Raw genomic sequence first — 21595 nt, 5'->3', positions numbered from 1 at the left:
ATATAAATATCTCAGAATTTTTTACCTTAAAATAAAGCTATCTATTAGATTTTAGTAACATAAATGAACATTCTTGATAAGTTTAGGTATTAAGAAAAATAAAATATATCATTATCTATAGAGGAAATCTATCAACCTAAGTTTACCATTAGGCATATAAGCACTTCCTTTTTTCTCAGTAGAATCTCTTGTATTCTATAAATTGAATCTGTCAAAGGCTGTACTGGGTTTGATAGTGTAGAAATTGAAGCATGAAGAACATACGGGTCTGAATGGAGATTCTTTCAAAACTCTAAAAATAAAGTTTGTGTTGTTAAACATTCCTCTTATAATCTACTCAACACCTAGCAAATTTTACCTCTTCATTGTGGTTAATTAGTGCATAACTATTGGGATTGTTTGGAGATTTTTTTTTTAAGTTCCTCAGGAGGTACAAAAGCCTACTTATTATAAAATTAAAACAAACAAACAAAAAACCCCCAAACAAACAAACAAACAAAAAAACCCTCCTGTGTTTGAGTATTGCAAAAAATAGTGACCATGCAAACAGACCTGCCATCTTGTGGATATAAATCTCCTAAAAGCACATAGCTCATGTAGCCTGAATTAAGGAGGAAAAAGAATATTTGTGATAGTTATCAGGTCTACCTAACTTGACATTCATCTCATAAACAGGATTATGAGAGCTATAATTTTGAATTTATATATTCAATCTCTAAAAACTCTTATCACCTGAGTTCTAATGTCCCCCAAAATCTCTAAACCTAGACCTTCCAATATTAATAACATATAGCTTAAGCAATGCTGAAGAACTGCTTGTGTTTTTCAATTAGTGTTTGGTGCAGAACTATGTTTTGTAGTATAAATAATTGGTTTAACCATTAGATTGATGTGACAGAAGTAATTGTCAAGCAATTAAATGTAATAATGATTTCAGCTCATGGGAAATATATACTAATAAACCTGAGTTTCCCTTTGCTTGAGGACTAAAATATCCGCTCTAGTAAGATTCTTCAGCATTATTCCTACATTGATTGATATTAGGTTATAGAAAGAAATACAGCTAGTTACTGAAAATCGTTGGACACTTCATTTTCTTGTTCTTCTCCTCTTTCTTTTTCCATGTGATTTGGATTTGAAACTATGATGGGAAAAAATATCACTGACAACAACAGTCTGTGCCAGGCATGAGAGTTAACAAGCTTGTCTCTTCGTATATACAACTCAAGGCACTATGACAGGAGTATAAGAATTTTGTGTTCTTGGATTTCAAACACGGTCATGCACACTCTTCTTTGAGCTCTTGTAACTTATTCAAAATATCTATTTTCTTTAAATAATTTTTCATTTAAAGAAATGACCTTACAGATTTTTTTTTCTGAATTGTTTGATTTAAATCTTATAATTTTTTTCACTATTTCTATTTCAAACTGCTTATAACCCATGTGTGACAGCATGGGGAAGTGTGAAAAATACTGTTTGACTTGATTAGGATCATGGAACTGTTCTGTTATCTACAGCTATTACTTTTGCTCTAGCATAGATGTCCAAATTCAGACATGTTTTTAAAAATACTGGTGATAGATATTTTTGAAGTAAGAACAAACTGATAATTTACCAATACATTCATAAGTAGTTCAATTTCAAAACATTATTTTATCATATATTACTGCAGAAAAAAAAGACATTTTATAAAGAAAATGTCAAATTTTACGGGCCATTTACTAAGAAATATTCTTCACTAATATTCCAAATTAGCATTTGTATTACACTTTCTAAGTAAATTTTCTACTAATATAAGTTACTATTTAGTTCATAAATCATAGGTGTTATATTATCACTATAGGAGAACATACTTTATGAACGCTGAAAACTTTGTAAAAGTATGGCAGACTACCATTAAAGATGGTCTAACAGGTTATCTGTGAGTGATACGCTCTGTTAAGGTATAAAGGGTAGCCTACATAAGGATAAAAAATGTATAGAACTTTAATTCATCAGGTTAAGATTAACCAGATACTGGAAATTAGGGACCTTTTCAGGCTGAATCAGCCAATATAATCAAATTTTGTCGACAATATGTCATCTAGACTATTTATAGCATTAAATATTAAGGAGAATGTAACTTTTACGTATGACACATCTAAGCATACTTTATCTCATCAATAATTCTTTTCCTTATAATTCATATCTTCTCAGCAATTACTATGTCTTACCTTGATCACTAATCAGCAAAAGCAACGCTGGCATTCCCAATGTCCAAATTATTTTTTTCTGATCTGTAATTCAGTTTTGTCACTTTGCATAGCAATGAATCTTTTTTTATATACATTTCCATCTGAACTCCCATGTTTTCTGAGCAGAAATAAATGAACAGAGGCTTTCATTTTGGCCTAAAGTATGTTTTGACTAATAGGTTAGCCTCCAGATCCCCACACAGAACTGCTGTTTATTAAGTCCACAGAATTTAATCTCCTGAGCCTCTAAAACATTGTGAAAGAACCACAAAGAAATGACAGAGCTGTTTATCAAGTTTATTATAGAAATCTTATCTTTCATGTCTTATAGATTAAGCTAAACTCTATTCAATTATATTTCATTTTTCCTGTTTTTTTTGGTATAGTGTTGATGGTTCTTTGGTTTTGCAGGTTTATTTCTTTCAAAGAGAACAAACCGAGTAATAATTTAAAAAAAAATTCTTTTTTTTTCTCCTTTCTGCTCATGAGGAATACAGATCATAAAGAAACTCATGTGGTATATAATTTACTGTCAATAAATATTGAATTAGTTTCCTATTCATTGAAATAAAATATTAGTTTCCATAGATTAAAAAAAAAGTTTATATAGGACAAAAGATACAAATGCGTATCAGATCAGATTTTGCATTTTTCTACACAGTAGTTGGATTTTTTTGTAACTTAAAGGTCGGAGATGAAAATATTCATTAGTGGGAAAGCAATTCTAACACTGATTTGACTCAAAAGTTCACATGATTTATGATATTGCCTGTAACATAGCAAAATACTTAGTGTCACTATTTAGGACATCATACGTTTGATGTCCTTCATTTGATAGTGCTTCACACCCTACTAGTACAGAATATCTGGACTGCTACCTAACATTCAAAGAATAACTGTGCATGTACAACTGTGCATCTTTTTACTTTTACTGTTAGTTTTAAATACTTAAAAAGATACAATAATCAACCTGACACTACAATAGTGCAATATTCTTGAATTTACACCCTTTTTCCAGTGTATGTCTTTATTAATCTCATGCCTTAAGACAAGGTAATGCAAAATCATTTAAAAAGTGAGTTCTCCAGGTGCTGCATACATTAACCTTTCCTTTAATACCTCTTCTGTACAATATTTTGATGATTACTGTCATATAGTAAACAGATTATGAAAATGCAGTTACCTGAGGATCTTGTTTAATAATTTAGACAAATTAGTTTTTAGAATTTATTTAATTGCTGCATTCAATAGCTAAGTCACAACAAGCACCTGGTCCCCAAAGCAGGAGCTTCTGTACAATCTCATTTTCTGCAAGGGGGGGAAAAAAAAAAAAAAAAAAAAAGAAAGAAAGAAAAAAATGAAAGGGAAAAAAAAAGGGAGACAAAAAGAAAGAGGAAAAAAATTAGAAAGACCCCACCTGTGTGTGTGTATCTAATGATCAGAGACACCTTTCAGTCGGCGGCCGGCAGTTTAGGGTTAAGGGCCGGTCCAGGTGAGGGAAGCCAATGAGCGCCCGCCCGGGGCTGTGCCTGACATCATCCAGCCGGGGAGCGCCCAGCTCGGCCGGGGCAGCGCCTGCCGCCGCCCAGCCCCGCCGTGATGGATGTTTACAGCTCCTCCGTGAAAGCCAATTATCTCTCTTTTGTATGAGGCCCAGGGATCTCTCAGGCTGCCTGTTCGCTCACGGCACTGCTGGATCGAGCTGAAGCAATTGTTTTCCCTGTGTCTGGTAAGAGTCTGGTCTGGTTTGCCTTCTCTTCAGAATAAAGGTGATGCGCCTAACCTGGGAGGGGAATTGTTTTCATAGTTCAGAGGTTTATATACCTATAATATGTAAAAAGCAGCTTTTTACTGGCAAAAAGGAGATCCTTTAGAAAGGGAATGGTTTTAAAGGAAAAATAAGTCTGTGTCTGGCAAACTCTACTTTACAATATGGAAATAAATAGCCTGAATGTTTATGCTGCTCTTCAGGTGAACTAAAGAGTTATTAGGCTGACAAGACCATCTCACAGAACCGTCATTTAATACCTGTATTTTCCTTCCTTTTCCTTTAACACCTGTGTTTTTCCTTTGAAATCTAGCTTTTGTTGATGAACAAAGAAATGGGGAGATTTAAGAAGAGGAAATTTAATATTGTAATAACTTTAAAAAATGTCTGGAATACTTTTGCAGATATAAATCAAAACCTGTGAATAATAATACCAAGATGTTAAAGTTCCCAGTTCTGGAATTAGTTACAGTTACTTTGTTTTGCTAATTTCTGTGATTAAAGTGCTACGAAACTGAGTCAAAGATTCAAAGTATTCAATATACAATATGCTGGTAGCAGAACACCCAACAGAGTTTTTTGTTTGTTTGTATGTTTTTCCCACTTAATTCTGTAGCTTGTCTTAAAAAATGTCTCATTCTAGAGAGGTAGGTATATGAGTATAGACATAGAGGCTGAAGAACAAGTGTTTATATCTTTTGCATTATTAGCAGCTTTGTGGTTTGCATAGGGAGAGGAGGGAGAGGGAAAGGATTCTGTCTATGTAACTTCCTGATTTTGTAACAGAATAAGTACATTTTAAAGCTTCTGAGCCAATGTGGATTTAAGAGATTAGAAGTGACACTGACATTGACAAATCAGATGCAATAAAGAATTTAATTGACTGAAGGAGTTCAGGGGCTGCTGTATGAAGAATCCAATAACCAGTTTAACTAGTCAAGTAGTGTACCTAATAGGAAATAATAAATAGCAAGTTCCAGTTAATTTAAAAGCTTGATGGCATTTACTTTATAGTGATTAGAATTCACTAGGCCACTTAAGAACTCTCTGTATTTATTTCAGTAATCCATGATTATACAATCCATGATTATACCATACAAAGTTTTGAATAATGACATATGCAATGAGTATTACAAGTGCTTGTAAAATTGAGGTATATTGTCATTCAATCCAGCTATGATTAGCTCTGCTCTAATCACTGTCAGAAGAGTAATAGTTATTTTCATCTCAAACACCACTTAAGACAGTAGGGCTTCTCAGCTGTATTGCACTTCTCTTTACTAGTTCAGTCCTGTCTATGCAGCTCTTGGTATTTACCATTGTTAATTCAGCTCTGGATATCAATGTGCCAAACATTCTCAAGCTTCTTTTAAATGATATATCTATAATATGGATGGGGTTAGAAGTACACGTTTTTTTTAAAGTGAAGTATTTATTATGCTTTGTTACCTTTTTGCTAGCAAATTCCAGTTCAAAGGTGAGATGACCATGACCTATAAAGGAGTATTTAACATTTTACTACCTTACCCTTCTTGCTTAATCATTATTGAACTCAAGTTTATTTTATGCTAACCTTGAAGCTATGCCTTCAATACATTTTAATTAAAAAAAAAAAGTGTTTTCACCTCTCCCTCAGTGTTACATACGTACACACTGCATAGGTCCATCTCATTTATCTGCTTTTTTACTAAGCTTCGTGTCAAATCTCACACTATTTCTGTTCCTACTCAGTTTAGCCAAAATTCAAATATAAATAAATTACTGTTGTTTCTTCTAAAATACAGGATGATGCATATAATATAGATGTAACGCTCATTTGTTACATGCTCACAATGTTCTCATCTGAAGAATTCAAAGAGTGTTTTTAATAAATGTGTCCCTTTATGTACCAATGCATGTTGCTTTATTAGATGGTAATCAGGGACCTAAGCAAGCCAAGGAACCTTAATGATATGATAATCCAAACAGATAGCAATCAACTTCTTATAGGAAACGAGACCTTCTACTTCAGTTTTAACCTTTCAAAAGGAAAAAAAATATTTTCTGATAGACCATTTTACAGGGAAAATATGGGTGGGGTTTTTTCCTATTTTCAATCCAAAACTAAGTTTGAGAGAAAAATATAAAGAAAAACATATCTTTTTGCATAAACTAGTGTTGTGATATATGTTTTTTTTCTTTAAAATAATAAAGATAACTATGATACTGCTAGCACAAGGACTGCATAGCAGGATTGACTATTGGTCTGGAAAAGAGTCCCTCTTGTCCTGTACTTGATCATACTCCGTAAAGTCCATATTCCATCAATGATCCACCATATTAAAGGTAGAATTAGTGTGAGGTTGCTTGAATGTATGCATAGGTCATTTCGTTTGTCTGATTTCCTATGAATGAGTCAACTTGTACATTTTCACAATAACATCAGGTAATAACGCTTACAATGAAGATTTGAGTCATTCCTCCTACGCAAGTTATTCAGTTTTCTTGTCAGATAATTTTGAGCAAAATGACAAAAGTAATTTTTCTTCTTTTACAAAAATTCAATGCATTTAGTATTTCTTAAAGAAAAAATGTCAACTAGACAGAAATATGACAATAACAACAATTGCTGAAAAAGTATCCATATCACCAGTAGTAAAAACTCAAACTAAAAATAATTCTTCTTCCTCTATAATTGGCAAAGGAATATTACCCTTAGAAAATACAAATTAAAGTAGTATTGTACCAGTGCATTTTCTTTTCTATCCAGCTTCAGGAAGTACAGGAGACAGAGGAGTTCTTTCATGTTGGAGATTTTGGTCCATGGGTCATGTTTTTGTTTTAACTAAGATAGATTACAAGGAGACTCCTCTAGAATCTTCCAAATTATAAAAACTGCCTTAAAACCTTGTGCTGCAACCATCCTCGTTGCTCATCACTGAGGTCCTTTACATGTTAGGGTGCCAGGTGAGACTCAAGAGTCTGTTTTGTTCCCTTAACTTTTCTCTCCTTACCCATTACCCAAGCTGAAAAAAAAAAAATCCTTTTCACCAAGTAATGATGAGGAGATTACAGAGAGTATTTCTACTGTGGGAAAAGTGAGATGCAGATCTGCGTTTGTCCCTCAAACTCATGGTTTTCCTTTGGAAAGAAATCCAGATGGACGGATGTGGAAAACGCACCTTGGAGTTCTCCAATAGGATACCCATCTGAATGATGAAAGGACCAGTAATGTAAATTATGCATTTGTCAGTTATAAGTCCTTGACTTATAACTCAGATTTTGAGGTATTTTTGCAACTTCAGTCTAGATCTTTTCCCTACATACAGCATGGTGCTTTTTGTTTCCATAATTGTGTATTTCCATGCAGGAGTGTGACATTGGGAATGGGTAGAGTCAATCCTACATGGTTTAGTGAGGGTGATATCAGTTTTGGCTAACTTTAGCCAGGAGGGTTCCTCTTATAATCAGTGGAGAAAGAGGTATCTCTGAAAAAGAGTTCGTCTCATCATTAAGATATCTATTTTGGATAGATGAGCTGAATCGCTCTCTGGAGGGGGAAAATTCACTCCATATAGACAACCTCTTTGAATACTTTCAATTACGTGTTGAACTTCCTGGCTTTTAAATATTGTCTAATTAAGATCTCATATTTCTGAGTATCAGTGAATCCCACAAGTAGCATAAATAATAAACAAACAATAATTATATTCATTATTTGCTGTACACTTGAGTCAGTTATGATTTCTGCGATTGATGGACTCTGGACTTCATCTCTGCAGTGGCAAGGGTGTTGATGACAGCATTTGGTGCAAGACTTTGAGGGTCCACAGGCATTTGCTGGCAGCCTGGTCCACTGGTATTTGCAGGAAATGTTAAAGTTTGGGAAATGCAGATCCATGCCTGGCAACAGGAGGAAACATGTTTCATCTTTTACATTCATTCAAACATTGTCTCTCACGCTTAAGATTCTTCTTATTCCTCTCTATGACCATTTGTTTACTTGCTATCAGAATCATTGGAGACTCTATCTATTGGTCATGTGCACTGCATATATTCAAAGTATTACAAGTTGGCTAAATTTGTTTGTTTTTTTTTTCCTCCCTAAAAGACACAGACACACGTGTTTTTTTTCTCCTGACAGTCTTCAAGTCACTGCATTAACATTAGGAACTCCTCGGACATTCAGAGTAGTGAGCATGGACAAAGAAGTGTCACTTGTCTCATTCTCGGACAACAACATCAGGTGTCTAGAATCTATAACTTCAGAACAAATGGTCATTGTCCATAATGATAAACAGGATCATCCTTCCAGTTATCTGATCATCCTTTTTGAATCAGCTTCTATGTAGGAGTTCTTAAGCAATCTTCTAAACAGTGTGATAGTTTACTCTGCCCCAATGCATAAAACAGCCTGGGTTATGTAATTCAGTAGATCCTTCATCAGGCTGGTGATTTTGGTTGAAATATTTTGTTGCACTTTAAAAATACAGGCATATAAAATAGTAAGAATATATCAATAAAACTCACATCATTCCTTATAAATTCAGACATGGAGGTGGGAATTACTGTTTACAATATATTGATATTTTGCTTATTAACTATCAGAATCAATCTCTTCATAAACTTTGGATTTTAGGATCTCAACTTTCTTAGAATGTTAACTGATTGAGAAGTGAAGGAATATAATGGATAAACAAAAGGTGGAAGTGTACTTTCAACAGAGAAAAACTAGAAAAAAATGTAAAATTTTCTCCTATCTCTGGCTTATAAATTTAAAAAATAAATATCATGGTCAGAATTTCAAAGAGTGAGAAGATTTACTGTTTCCTGAATGAAGCATAATCTAAATAATCTATTACAATCTATCATCATGGAATAATACTACATTATCACTTGCAAATGAGAAGTATGTCTTTCATAGTTGCCAAGCTGTACTTATCCACATCTGACGGTCCCCATTAATTTTTAACAATTGTCCTGTCACCAGACCGGTGAGCTGTAGAAAATCCTGTGGAGATGTCACATTCCTTGATGATTGCAGTTAATGTTGCTGCTCCTCTGAATCAGCATGAAATGTAGACATTTTTATGACTGAATCTGCAATTTGGGATTTGATCATGCTATTTATAGTATTGTTAATGGTCTGTAGCACTGACAAGGGGTGTGTTGAAGTAATTCTCTAAGTCACCCTTATTTTCAGTTGTAAAGGCAGAACAGGCATACATCTGGATTCTACATTTCAGTAACTGGACAGAAAATAACAGCACAAGGAGGTCATGACTTTCACTGCTGACAGATTTTAATAGGCTTGTTCTTTTTTTTATTTAAATGTCTGTGAATTTTTTTTTTAACAAATATTTTTTTAAGAAAAAGGAGCAATTTATTTTGATCTAGCTTCTAGAAAGCCAGTTGCAGTCCCATGGTAAAATGAAAGTAAGCTTAGTGACATCTCAAGAAAGTAAAGTTGAACTAAAAAACCAGCTGTACATGGGTTTTAAACTTACCATGTTTACTATATTAGCAAAATGAAATTTTCACTTTTTATGAAAATACTTCAGAAATACTTCCTTACTTCTGAAAAAAAATGGTTTACTTCCAAGTCCTCATTTTGTTTCTAAACACAATTCCTAAAATGTGTAGTATCTGGTCTGTTTTAATTTTGAACCTGAAAGAAAGGTTACACACTATCAAAACCAATATCTGTGAAGAATTCTTCTCAAGTTAATAACATTAGAATACTTAGGAGATTGCTTGATTTTTATCCCTCTCTGAAAGTGTATCTGAATCTGATCATGCCCAATAGCTCCAAAATTATCAAGAACCGTATTTAATGCCAAAGTTCTCATTATTGCTGCTGTAGCCAATGTGTAAAGAAGAGTAGGAATTATAGTGTCTTGCTTCATTATTTCATCTTAAAATTCTCATAGAGAGGGGAGGGGAAAAAACAACAGCAAGAGCTAAGTTCCCTGGAAACAGTGTTTGATTTCCTATGGGTTTGTGTCCCTTAATTAATTAACCACTTTAGTGGTTTATACTAAGATTTCTTTTTATCTTTCCATATGCTTGTTAAAATTAAGCCATCCTTCTCCCTGCAGGACTAGCAAGTACTGGCTTGTGCCAACTCATTAGAATGAAGCACTATCACTAGCATACCGGGAGAACTGTGTTTTCTCACTTCCTCTCAGCATCCTCCAGCACAGAGCACAGGAAGTAAGAGATGGTTATACTCTGAACTGCTTTAATTGGCACTAGAGAATTGTCCTCTAAATGTCTAAATTTGGTGTCCGCTACTACATTCAAAAGTTGTTCTGTGAGGAAGAAGATTAGGTTTGTTTTTACAAGAAAACAGGGCAGTTGTGTTTAAATGTATGGAAACGAGTACTGTATCACTAAAGCTCTGAGAACTTTCATTTACTGAGGAAAGCCCTGGAAAATGGATGTGTCCTCTTCCATAGGGATGCTGGAAAGCAGCTGGAAATTTGCAAGTTTTAGAACAGCAGTATAGAATGAACCACAGAAGTATTACATTTTATGGACATTGTGTTATGAGGAAACAATCTGTAAAATATGTCCAGAAACATGCTAAGCATTTAATCTGTAAACTAGTATATCTTTTGAGATTTTACAGTTAGTCTCTCTTATATACTAATTTAGTTTGCATGACTATGATTTAGTAAGACATTGAAGTAAGGTCTCTATCAAATCATTTTTTATGGGTTCTTGGAAGTAGTAGTAATACATTGAAATCTTTCCAGAACAAGTAAAACTTCTAAAGGCTGTAGTTATCTAAAAAGGTTAATTTCTTTTTTTGGTGTAGCCAAAAATTTCTAAAACGTAAATGTTTCATTCCCAGTTGGGTAATTGATTCTCCCTGGTATCTGAGAGAGACCTTTAGGTTGTTTCCTAATTAGAAGTAGAGAAGAGAATAAGCAGACCCAAATCCTCATAGGGCTTGTTAACTTCCTTCCTGTGGCAGACAGAGGGAGGACATATCTCTTTCTTGCACACCTGCAGTGAATTCCCTCTTGGGCCTCACAGTGTTCCACACTGGCACTACAGTAGGCTCTGAACTCCAGGAGAGCTACACTAAAAGAAATAGTTACACTGGCTTTGCTAAGAGTTTCAGAAATTTGGGAGTCACAAAGGACTGTGATAGACAGTTATAATATAATTTATATGAACAACCATACTTAATAATACAGATAACAGGAGATAATTGACTAGGTTCCACCTGCTTCATGCCTTCAGATACATTCAGAGACTAGAAATCCATGCATTTGTACTGAAATCACTCTTCCTTTCAGGACAACCTTACTCATTTTCAGTTATTTGTTTGCATTAGAAAGTTTACTTTTAATGTGGTTTTTTGGTTTGGGTTTTTTTTTTTGATGGGGTGTTTGTTTGGGTTTTTTTTGGGTTTTTTTTGTTTGTTTTTTTTTCATTAAGCATTCCATTAATTAATTGTTTGGGTTTTTTTTTTCCCTTGGTTACATGTAGTATGCTCTATAGTACATCCCAGGGACCATACTGCATTTGAAGTAAAAACTTTAACACAACTCTCTTCCTGTATTTAAACAAGATGACAGGACTCTTGAAATTGAATTGCGCATCAAACACTTGAGTTCTAGGCAGTCTTCAGTCTAAAGGAGTTGAACCCTCTATTGTTGTATTTACAGAATCATATCACAGACAGCGGCACAGAGTTCCTCTCACCCAGCCAGTGGAATCTGAGACACCATGCAGCCATAGTAATACATGAATAGAGGTGTGCTGGTTATATAGGAAATCAAGTAGCATTATAGTTGTCTGAACTGTCTGAATGACAAATGCTGGATTATTTTTGGATTTTATTCAGGATGTGTTTAGTATAAAACATGCAGACAATCCAGAGTTGGCTACAGAACCAGGGCAACACATTCCAAAGAACATACTGCATAGAAGATGCATTCCCTGGTGCACACCATAGGCTTTGTGTGTACATTATGGCCACGATCTCTTTTTGCTTTGGGATGAGAACCCTAGACCTCTGCATTACTCACTGAAGGAAAGATCGTGTGCCCCACTGCACACTCCAATGGCTATTCAGATCTGGATGACTGGGGACTGCTATAAAGCACAGACTGCCCCACAGCTAGACGTGGTATTGTTTGTAGACAGTCTGATGTGGCTCTGTGCTCAGCACATGAACTTCCTTAACCATCACTCAAAGACACTTACAGATAAGTCACATAACATAGGCAATCATCATTGCTTACTAATCACCTGTATTTTTTGTAGTCTAGTACTGAAACTTACTGACTAAAATAAACAGCCTGATTTTGACCTTATGCGCTATGAGAAATGTTACTCAGAGAACATATTAATCTTCCTCATTCTTTCAATATTTTGATGTCAGTTTTAAAGTCTTTGCTTAAACCATAAAAAGATAGTTTTAGTAGTTTATTTGGTGGTAAGTTCTCCCACAGTGTTCTGTCTTCCTTATCTGTACATCTACTTTACCACTCTTTAGATCTTAAAATCAATGAATAAAGTTATTCTATGAAGAACAGAATAAATAAAGAGAGTTTGAGGATATTTGATGTGGTGTCTTTCCCTTAATAAAGATTTATGATTACGCTACTCATCTGCAGACTGGGGTAGGGACAAGCTTTTGGTACATGGGAAAGACCATTAGTTCTCATATATTTCCTTATCAGTTATTATTAGAGAAAAACCTTTAAGTTCTAGCTAAATGCAAAGATGTCCTAAAACATACTTGTCTCTTTGGAAAGAAATTGGTTGGTGATATACTAATAGGAATGCTTTCTAAAGTGTTTATGTTTCTGTGTAGTCAGGTTTTTGGGTACAAACAAATTTGCGCTGGGTTATGAGGCAAAAAAAAGAATCTCTCTTTTTGCTTCACCTGACTTCACCTTTTTTGAAGGTATGGACTATGAAAAGCAACATCCTCTTTCTGCAATATGAAACCACTTTTGTTCTCAGACTAATATTTCTCTGGCCAATGCCAGTGTATGCATTTCCTTAATATCTCTATCCTCGTATTTCTATGGCCAAAATTTGTCAGCCTAGAATTTCAGATTCTTGAGAGTTATAGAGGTCAACTTGACTTTTTTAACTCCCTGTTGATTTCCTGTACCCATTTTGTATTGACTAAAAGTCAATTCCAGCCTAAATTGCCAACCGTATTCTGCATAAAAAGTGTGATCAGCAGGTTGAGGGAGGTGATTTTCCCCCTCCATTGTACTCTTGTGAGACTCCCACCTGGAGAACTAAATCCAACTCTGGTGTCCCCAGAAGAAGTGAAGACATGGGCCTGCTAGAGTGGGTCCAGAGAAGGGCCATGAAGATGATCAAAGGGCTGGAGTACCTCTTCTATGAAGAGAGGCTGGAAGAGCTGGGGTTGTTCAGCTTGAAGAAAAGAAAGCTCCAGGGAGAACTCATTACAGCTTTCCAGTACATAAAGAGGGCTTATAAGCATGATAGCAAGAATTTTACCAAGTAGTGATAGGACATGGGGTAACATTTGCAAATGGAATGAGAATAGATTTAGGTGGAACATGAGAAAATCCTTTACATTAAAGGTGATGAGACACTGAAAGAGATTACTCAGAGAAATTTTAGGTGCTCCACAGCCCTGGAAGTGTTCGGGACCAGGTTGGATGGGGCTTTGATCAACCTGATCTATTGAATATCTCTTCCTATGGCAGTGGATTTGAACTAAATGATCTTTATAGGAGGGCTCTTTCAATCCAGCTATTCTACGATTCTGTAATTCTCTTGAGTGTTTCTATCTCCCTCAATGAAAATCCATTGGATTAAGGGTATATACTCTGTAATTAATAGTTTTCAAATTACATCTTTTAATGAGCCACCACCAACACACATGCAAGTGTTTCTTGGGTTTTTGTTGTTTTGTTTTTGTTGTTTGTTTTTTTTATAATTGTCTGTCATTCGACATTAATAAATTACTGCAAGTATTTCTTCAAGATATTAAATTGATTTCAAAATGATGGTTACAATGTTTACCTGTCAGCACAGCAGGAAGGACCATAAGGAGATCCTCGGCTACTGGTAAGGCAATGCCCGGAAAACTGTGTCCAATTCTGTGTTCCCCAGTACAAGAGAGACATATTGGACAGAGTCAAATGAAGGGCCACAAGGATGATTAAGGGAATGGAGCACCTCATCAGCGAGGAAAGGCTGAAGAGTTAGGACTGTTCAACTTGGAAAAGAGAAGGCCTGAGGGGATCTCCAAAAGATCTTTATACCTTCCCAGTAGGGAAAATATAAAGAGGACAGAGAAAGGGTCTTTTTTTCAGTGGTGCCCAGTGACAGGACCAGAGGCAATGGCCACAAATCAAAACACACGAGGTTTCTTCTGAACATTAGAAAACATTTTTGTACTGTGAGGGTGATTGAGCACTGGCACACACTGCCAGTGAGCATTTGTGAGTCTCCTTTCTTGGAGATATTCAAACACCAGCTGGACATGATCCTGGTTAACCGGCTTCAAATGGTTCTGTTTGAACAGGGTAGTTGAACCTCCAGTTGTCCCTTCCAACCTCAATTCTTATCCAATTTTGTGATTCTTAATCTTTTGAGGACTCCTTAAGGCACTGGTTGCTTTTTGCTTTGGGCACACCAATTAGAAAAATAATAGAAATTATTGACTGTGAAAAATTGAGGTGGGACTAGATGCCCCAGTGTGTGTTGGGTCTCCTTTATCCATTCTGTGATTCTGTAATACTTAAGACTGATAGAATTTCGGGACCGTTTCTCAAAGCTACACAGCTTCAAGTATGTGGTTTGCCTCCTTCAACTGTACAAAGTCCACTGATTTTGTGGATAGAAAGATTAAGATCTAATAATTGGTTGGTGGATCAGCGGCAACATGTGAGAGGTGATGCTCTTTCCCTGATCACTTAGAACAGGGGTATGACACACCCACTCAGTGCTTCTTTCGTGGCCTGGGTTTCCATGTGTCTAGATTTCATCGGGAAATGCATCCATATACAGCCTGAAAGGGTGATGTGACTTATTACTTACATTGACTAATTGAATCAATAATATTTTAGATTTGCTGATACACAACTGAACATTCTTCTCATGATCAGCAATCACTCAGAGCCAAGAAACCTGAAAAACATTTGTTTCATTCAGTACTTGTGCTCTGAGCAGCACTGGGTGAGCCAAACCTTTGTCTTGCACAATGACTGACTGAAAATCACTCACATCAACTCTTCTTAAATTTATGGTTCACCTACCCTTTTCTCATTTTCTTCGTTTTCTAAAACCTCACTTCTTTTGTAATAAAACCAATCCATTAAAATGCAGAAAACACTAAAAAAGAAAACAACAATGATAAGTATCATTTACTTTCTTAAAACCAACTCAATTTAAATATTAATGAGACTCTAACAGTAAATAGAAAATTGTATGTTTTATAAAATAGAGATATTATGAATATGAGGTCTTGGAAAAACTTGCTTGAAAGAGCTTGTTAAAAGAAAAAGAAAGTTGATGCTGTTACTGCTACTTTTCTTTTTTCATTCTGATTTGATTTAGTGATTAGTGAGGTAATTCAGGCCGGAATTACCTCAGGAGTTTTGTTAATGTTGCTTTCCAGTTTAGTGCCGGGTTTCAGAGGTGACAACTCTTTGGTGACCCAATAAGGACCAACTTTAGTAATATGTATATGTATTTCTGTAGCACTGCACTGTCTACTTTTACAGCCTCAAGATTTGATAGGATATATAAGGTATTAGATGAAATCTAAATTTCCAATTTCATCACAAGTATCATTACAGTATAGCTTCGGGTTTACAAAAATAATTTGGTCATCTGAAAATACTGCCTATATAATACCAATTTTTGTGCTAATGTGAATTTCTAACTGTGTAAAGCAGAAGTGTAGGTAAATTCAATTTAACATGCCCAGAGGCACAAGCTTACATACTCCTTTCAGAAACTAATCAGTTATTCATTCATGAATCTCATTTTCTTCAGTTGTGTCTACATACTTTACACTTCAACCTTACACTGTCTTAACTTCCAAAATTCAGTATTCAGCTATGAACAGTGAAAAAGGTCTGATTGATATCCAAGATATCCCAAATAAGCTATTTGTAGTTCATTTCCTCCCTCAAAGAGAAGCTGTTTTCCAGAGAGAACAAGTATTACTTGTCTTCTTTTCTACGACAAATGTTCACTCTCTTCCACACCTAATAATTTTTGAACTTTTTACCAGGTTTAACAGAGAAAACCAAAGTTTAGATAAGAACATTTCAAGATCTGTGAAAACTAATTGCGAAATGCAAAGATTCTGAAAGAAAGGCAGGAAAACCTCATTGTGTATTGACTGGCAGAACAGGGTGCACAACTAGCACATGCAGACTGGCTGGTGAGGTGGTACACCTAAGGCTTCCATCTACCTCATGGCTAGCAATGATGTCACAAACGTCCGCTTATGTAGAGGTGACTTAGCAAAGAAAAGATACACATCTATAGGAAAGATTTTCATCAGTTCAGTGCCAAGAACAAATTTTTCCTGCTAAGCATTCTTGCCAGTCTGTGATTATTCTAAGCATATTTCTTCTCACTTTCATTTCTTGACCAATGTTTTAATACTTCTCTTTCCTTCCTCCTCTTTATTCCCTCAATCCTAACTTTGCCTTTTACCATTTTATCTACTACTTAGTCATATTTGTTCTTGTTCCTTCTCTCTTGGTGATGACATCTTCAATTTTTCTATTAGTTGTCAGCTTGCAGCATGTGGACCACAGGTTCAGAGATGTCAGAAAATGGTATGTGAGATGCTGAGTTGCTTTTTTAATCAGACACATTTACACACAGATTCAAGTAAAGAAGCAAACCCGAGTAGGTCTCACAATGTAGTTGCCAGTGTGCATTGTATGCAGTTTTTAATTTTTTTTTATCCTTGTAGAATTCTCTTCGAGGGTCCCGTTTGACCTGGAGTTACAGACACTATTTTTTTAATCTCATGTGCTAGCACAGTTTTTCAGTGCACTAAACAAATAGTCTGCTCTCATACTGTTGCAATCTAGAGTGTTCTAGATGAGTTTCTAACACTCCCTCTATGTTCCATCTACCAAAGAATATGTAATATGACACAGAGTCATCTATGGATCCTCTTCCAAAGTTTTAAACTTATAGGGCTTATGTTTTAATATTTGGATTGAAATTTTTTAATTATATCTACTCCATCTGATTTTTTAATTATTTTTTTATTTTGGTATTTCAGTTACATTGTGATGTTTACAGGCTAGGAGAAATCAGGTGTATCTATGTAGTACTGTCTATAGTATGCTATAAGCTAAGCAAAAGTTGTGTGGCTTTCTTGGTGTTGGGTAGTAATTTCTGTCATAAGGTAGTTACAATAGTCAAGACATAACCATCCCAACATGGTCATATAACTTTTAATTGATTAAATAAGGTGGAAATTTTTCTTTTTTAAACTTTAACCTTTATATCACAGCTAGTAGTATAGAGCTACCTTGATTTGATAACAGAATTATAAACTCATCTCTAATTCACTAGGGATTGAAAAACCTATTTCAGGAAAGCTCAAACCTCTCAAAATTCATTGCTATCACATTTCACAATTGGACCGAATTCGAAGACATTTGTAACACACTGTAAATAGTGAAGGGAAATCTGGTCTCCTGCACTCCAGAGTGACTCTTAAAAGTAATGAAGCTGAAAATTTTGTGAGCAAGAGTGCAATTTTTCCAACTGTCCCAGTGAATATAACTTTTTTCTCTTGAAGGTTTACGAACTGAGATATGACTAAAATGTGTACAAAGAAACACATTTCCATTTTTTAAATACAACATAGAACTGAGTTCTTTTCTGACTCCTGAATATTAGATTCATTATGTCAGCTAAATGAAAGCAGAATATGTATTCAATCAGTGTTGAAATATAAAAGAGAGGCTATAAACTCTCTTTATTTGAGAGGACAGATTTCATCCTCATCTCAGCACAAGACAAAAATAAAACAGAACTTAGCAGTTGAAGTCAAATTCTGCTTCCACTGGAAATGAACTTCAGCACAGGATTTTTTTTTTTCTGTATAAGGTACTTTTTTGTATACAGAGAAATTCAAGAACATCTTTCTCTGACCTTTTCCACAGATTAAATGCAGTGAAATAAATTGTGGAATACAGGTTATTGACTGCAAGTTTAAATTCTTGAATCAACGAATTTTCCATTTAGTAGTATGAAAGTATGCTTTCTGACTGAAGTTGCAACTAGTGTATTTTTGTTATATTTCTCACTGAGTGCTGCAAGTGTTTTTGAGATTAAGAATTAAATTTTTATGAGCTGGAGGATATCCTAGTACAAATATTATAAATTTTGTAATGATAAGGACATTCTTTTAAGGAACTTTTAATTTAAAGTGTCCTTTTGCAAGAAAATTAATTTTAAATATATCAGTTGGAGGTTTTCATTGAATGAGAAATATAGAAATAATTGCCTATACTACTCATGTAGCTAGTATCTCATTAGCTACCATATTTCCATTGACTTAAACTAATTTTAGGAGTTGGGTTGTTCAGTTTGGCATTATCTATGAAGTTATTTAATCTACAATTGAGTTTGAGTGTAGGAATCCTTTATGTTCTTCTTTTCCTTTGCTGAGTGTGGATCACTTCAGTATCTGTTTTGGTTGCCATATATTCTTACTGTCAGATGCAGTATACAAGAAAAAAAAAAGAATGCCTCAGAAGTGCTTAATGAGATTGCATGGTCTTTCACCATCTGCACATACGTATAGAAGAAGAGTTTCCTTCTGTCTAAATAAAAATAATCTTAAAATAGACTTGTCGTTCTGTTACTAGGTAAAAAAAGGACATTAACTGTTTTGGAAACATGGACATATTTGTCTAATATCTGACAAACAACAGAGAGCAAATTTCTAGTATGGACACTTGATCCTGTGCAGAACTGACATTTCAGACGGTAATGGCTTCTGTAACATCACTTTTTTTTTTCTTCTAAAACATAAATATATAACTGGAGAATAAAAATAGCACAGTAATTAATACTGAAAAGCACTACATAAAATAAAAAATATTCTTAATAGTTTGAAAACAAGAAGTTATGTCTTTAATGAATCCATTAACTCTAAAATGCACATCAAAAAGTCTTACTTTGTTTCTCTTAAAAAAAATCATTCAAGGTATGAATGTGTCTGTGACCTGTTGTAATAAAAGCACATCTGATATTGTTGGAAGAAGTCACATCTTGGATCAGAATATGATTGACTTTTGCCTTAAAAATGTCTGTTGATATTTTTCTAAATCTTATAACAGAAGAAAACTGTTAATTCAATGGGTCAACAGAGATCTCAATTTTCCCTTCTCACTATTCTCTATAGGAATTGTTTACTTTGGAAGGGGTGAGAAAGGAAGAAGAAATCTTCACTCTGTCTTTTGAGATGGAAAAATGGCAGTTATTTATACTGAGAATTTTGGAAAATAGTTTCCTGAGTGGTGTGTTTACAGAACAGTCTTTGTACTAAAATGTTATGGTAATGTACTGTTTTCTTAGAATTAAAGCAATTATGTCTTTCATGGGTCCCAACACCAACTTCCAGTAGTGATGGCCTCACTCAAGACAACTTGAGTTTCCATTCTAGTCTTTATTAGTCCGATAATCAATTCCATCATTTGGTAGCTGAGTGAACTTGATGTGTGTCCTATTCTGGACTGAGTTTCCTTACGTACAAAGTGGAGATAATATTCTTGATTTATGTGCATGTTTCAAGGACTAAATAAATATCTGAATAATATCCTGAGAGATATAAAAGAAAGTTCTGTGTAGTACTCTTTGGCCATATTACATCATAAAATAGGGAATTAAGAATGAAAGTCTGTCTCCAAAATTCTAACTATATTACTTTTGATTACTTGCTTTCCTGAATGTCCAGAATATTGGTAATTTTCTACAGGACACATCAAGTCCAGATTTTCAAACTTTGACTTCAGTTGGGGGTCATTTATGAATTTAAGGTTTACTTTAATCTCACACTTTGTAGCAAATATATTATAAGGTGATTTTCTTTCTCCATATAAAAACACAAAATAAAAACCCCAACAATAATAAATGGTGGAAATAAGATTTGGATGACCACCTTAGTGCAAAAACTTAAATAAACCATATTTTAAATGAGTACTTCGAAAATCAGAGAGATTATATTTGTTTTGAACTGATCTGGCTTGTTGCTTGGAAATGTGTGAGGGGAATGCTACCCGAGTACTCAGTGGTAAGAGTTCTGGAGAAAGTCTTGTGCAACTAATGTAGAGGTAATATAGTGGGACATTCTCTTTATTCTAATCAGCCAGAGACATCAGAGGGAGCACTAATTCTTCAGGAAAAAGTAGAAACCCATGCTTTTAGTCCTTGTTTTCATCAACATTTCTTTGTCTTTTGTGACTTTGAAGGTCATCTGTGACTTCTGAGTTCTTACCCAAGTCTTCCAGAGATCACAAAGTGAAGAATGACTTCTTGCATTTTCATAATATTAAGACAGCAGAGCTCCACCTAAGTGTGATTGCTGTCTTGACTAGCAGACCATGTTGCTATCTTATTATTACCAGAAAACCTCACTCATTCAGCCTAATGACTGAGAAACCCATTGCAAGTCACTGAAATATGCAAGCTGGTCAAGCAAAAAAGGCTAACCCTCTTTTACAGCTTTCTCCCTCATCCCCATGCCCCCACCCAAACGCACTTCATTCATTGATCTGTAACAAATGGTTTTAAGCTCATTTTCTAAACTTCAGAAAATGGAATGGGATTGCAGTAGACTGACAATGATTAAAAAAAAAAAACCTCAAGAAGGGAAGAAATATTGTAAAGAGGATGAGTACATGTGCATAAAACTATGCGAGAATATTTGTTATGAACAGTGCAGCAGGCTCGCACACATCATTAAAAATTACAGCACAGGCTTGTAGCTGTAAAATTTGCACTGCTCTACTGTTATAATTTATTTCTTGTTTTGTGATAGTACCCAGGAGTCCAGTGATAGACTCCAAATGAGCTTCAATCTCTGTTACGCAGAACAAAGAAAGACTCTCTGTCCTCATTTATCTCATTATGAATTGACTAACAGCTTTCTACATTCTTATAAAAGTTTTAATGTAAAAGTAATTTTAATTATTTCTGATTATTAGAGTACGATGGTAAGTTAGGAATGAAACACTTTGTTAGAATTAATGGCAATTAACTGTCACTGTCTTGCAAAACCTCATGGGAACTGGAAACCAGATGTTTTTCAATACTAATTAGAAATGAATCTTTCTTTCCAATTTCAAAATAAGCCACAGATTTTTTTGTCAATAGCTCATTTAGAACAGAATTGAAAAGAGAGATTTGACAGTGCTCTCATTATTGCATGATGGTTCATCCTATACTCCAGCACTTGAAAAAAACAAAACAATAAAACCAGGTAGAGCTGCAGAGAATATAGCAAACTAACTCCAACATTTTTATTTAACATACTTTTTTTTTCCACAGAGTTAGAAGAGGTGGACTCCTTCCCAGCTCCAAGAAAATAATGTCTCTAACTACCTTGAGTTCT

The 21595-nt window shown here is 34.8% G+C and overlaps 1 protein-coding gene and 1 long non-coding RNA gene across 5 annotated transcripts in view; one reads left to right on the top strand and one right to left on the bottom strand.

Moving 5' to 3' along the window:
• The window catches only part of MGAT4C (MGAT4 family member C), a 333944-nt gene that overhangs the window by 197806 nt on the left and 114543 nt on the right, over nucleotides 1-21595 (top strand).
• On the bottom strand, nucleotides 3835-16376 carry LOC116787371. Of its 4 annotated transcripts, none has more exons than XR_004357272.1 (6): nucleotides 16168-16376; nucleotides 10996-11073; nucleotides 10141-10295; nucleotides 9560-9652; nucleotides 5455-5498; nucleotides 3835-4020 (listed from the first exon to the last, which is right to left on the bottom strand). It is a non-coding gene; the product is annotated as an uncharacterized LOC116787371 (long non-coding RNA). The 4 variants fall into 4 exon arrangements; XR_004357271.1 differs by lacking the exon at nucleotides 3835-4020 and adding an exon at nucleotides 4889-4954; XR_004357270.1 differs by lacking the exons at nucleotides 3835-4020; nucleotides 5455-5498 and adding an exon at nucleotides 7711-7887.

The sequence above is a fragment of the Chiroxiphia lanceolata genome, chromosome 5 (assembly GCF_009829145.1).
Source record: "Chiroxiphia lanceolata isolate bChiLan1 chromosome 5, bChiLan1.pri, whole genome shotgun sequence".
In the NCBI taxonomy this organism is placed as follows: Eukaryota; Metazoa; Chordata; class Aves; order Passeriformes; family Pipridae; genus Chiroxiphia; species Chiroxiphia lanceolata.
The sequence above is the reverse complement of the archived record's forward strand: the minus strand, read 5'-3'. Positions and strand labels throughout refer to the sequence as shown.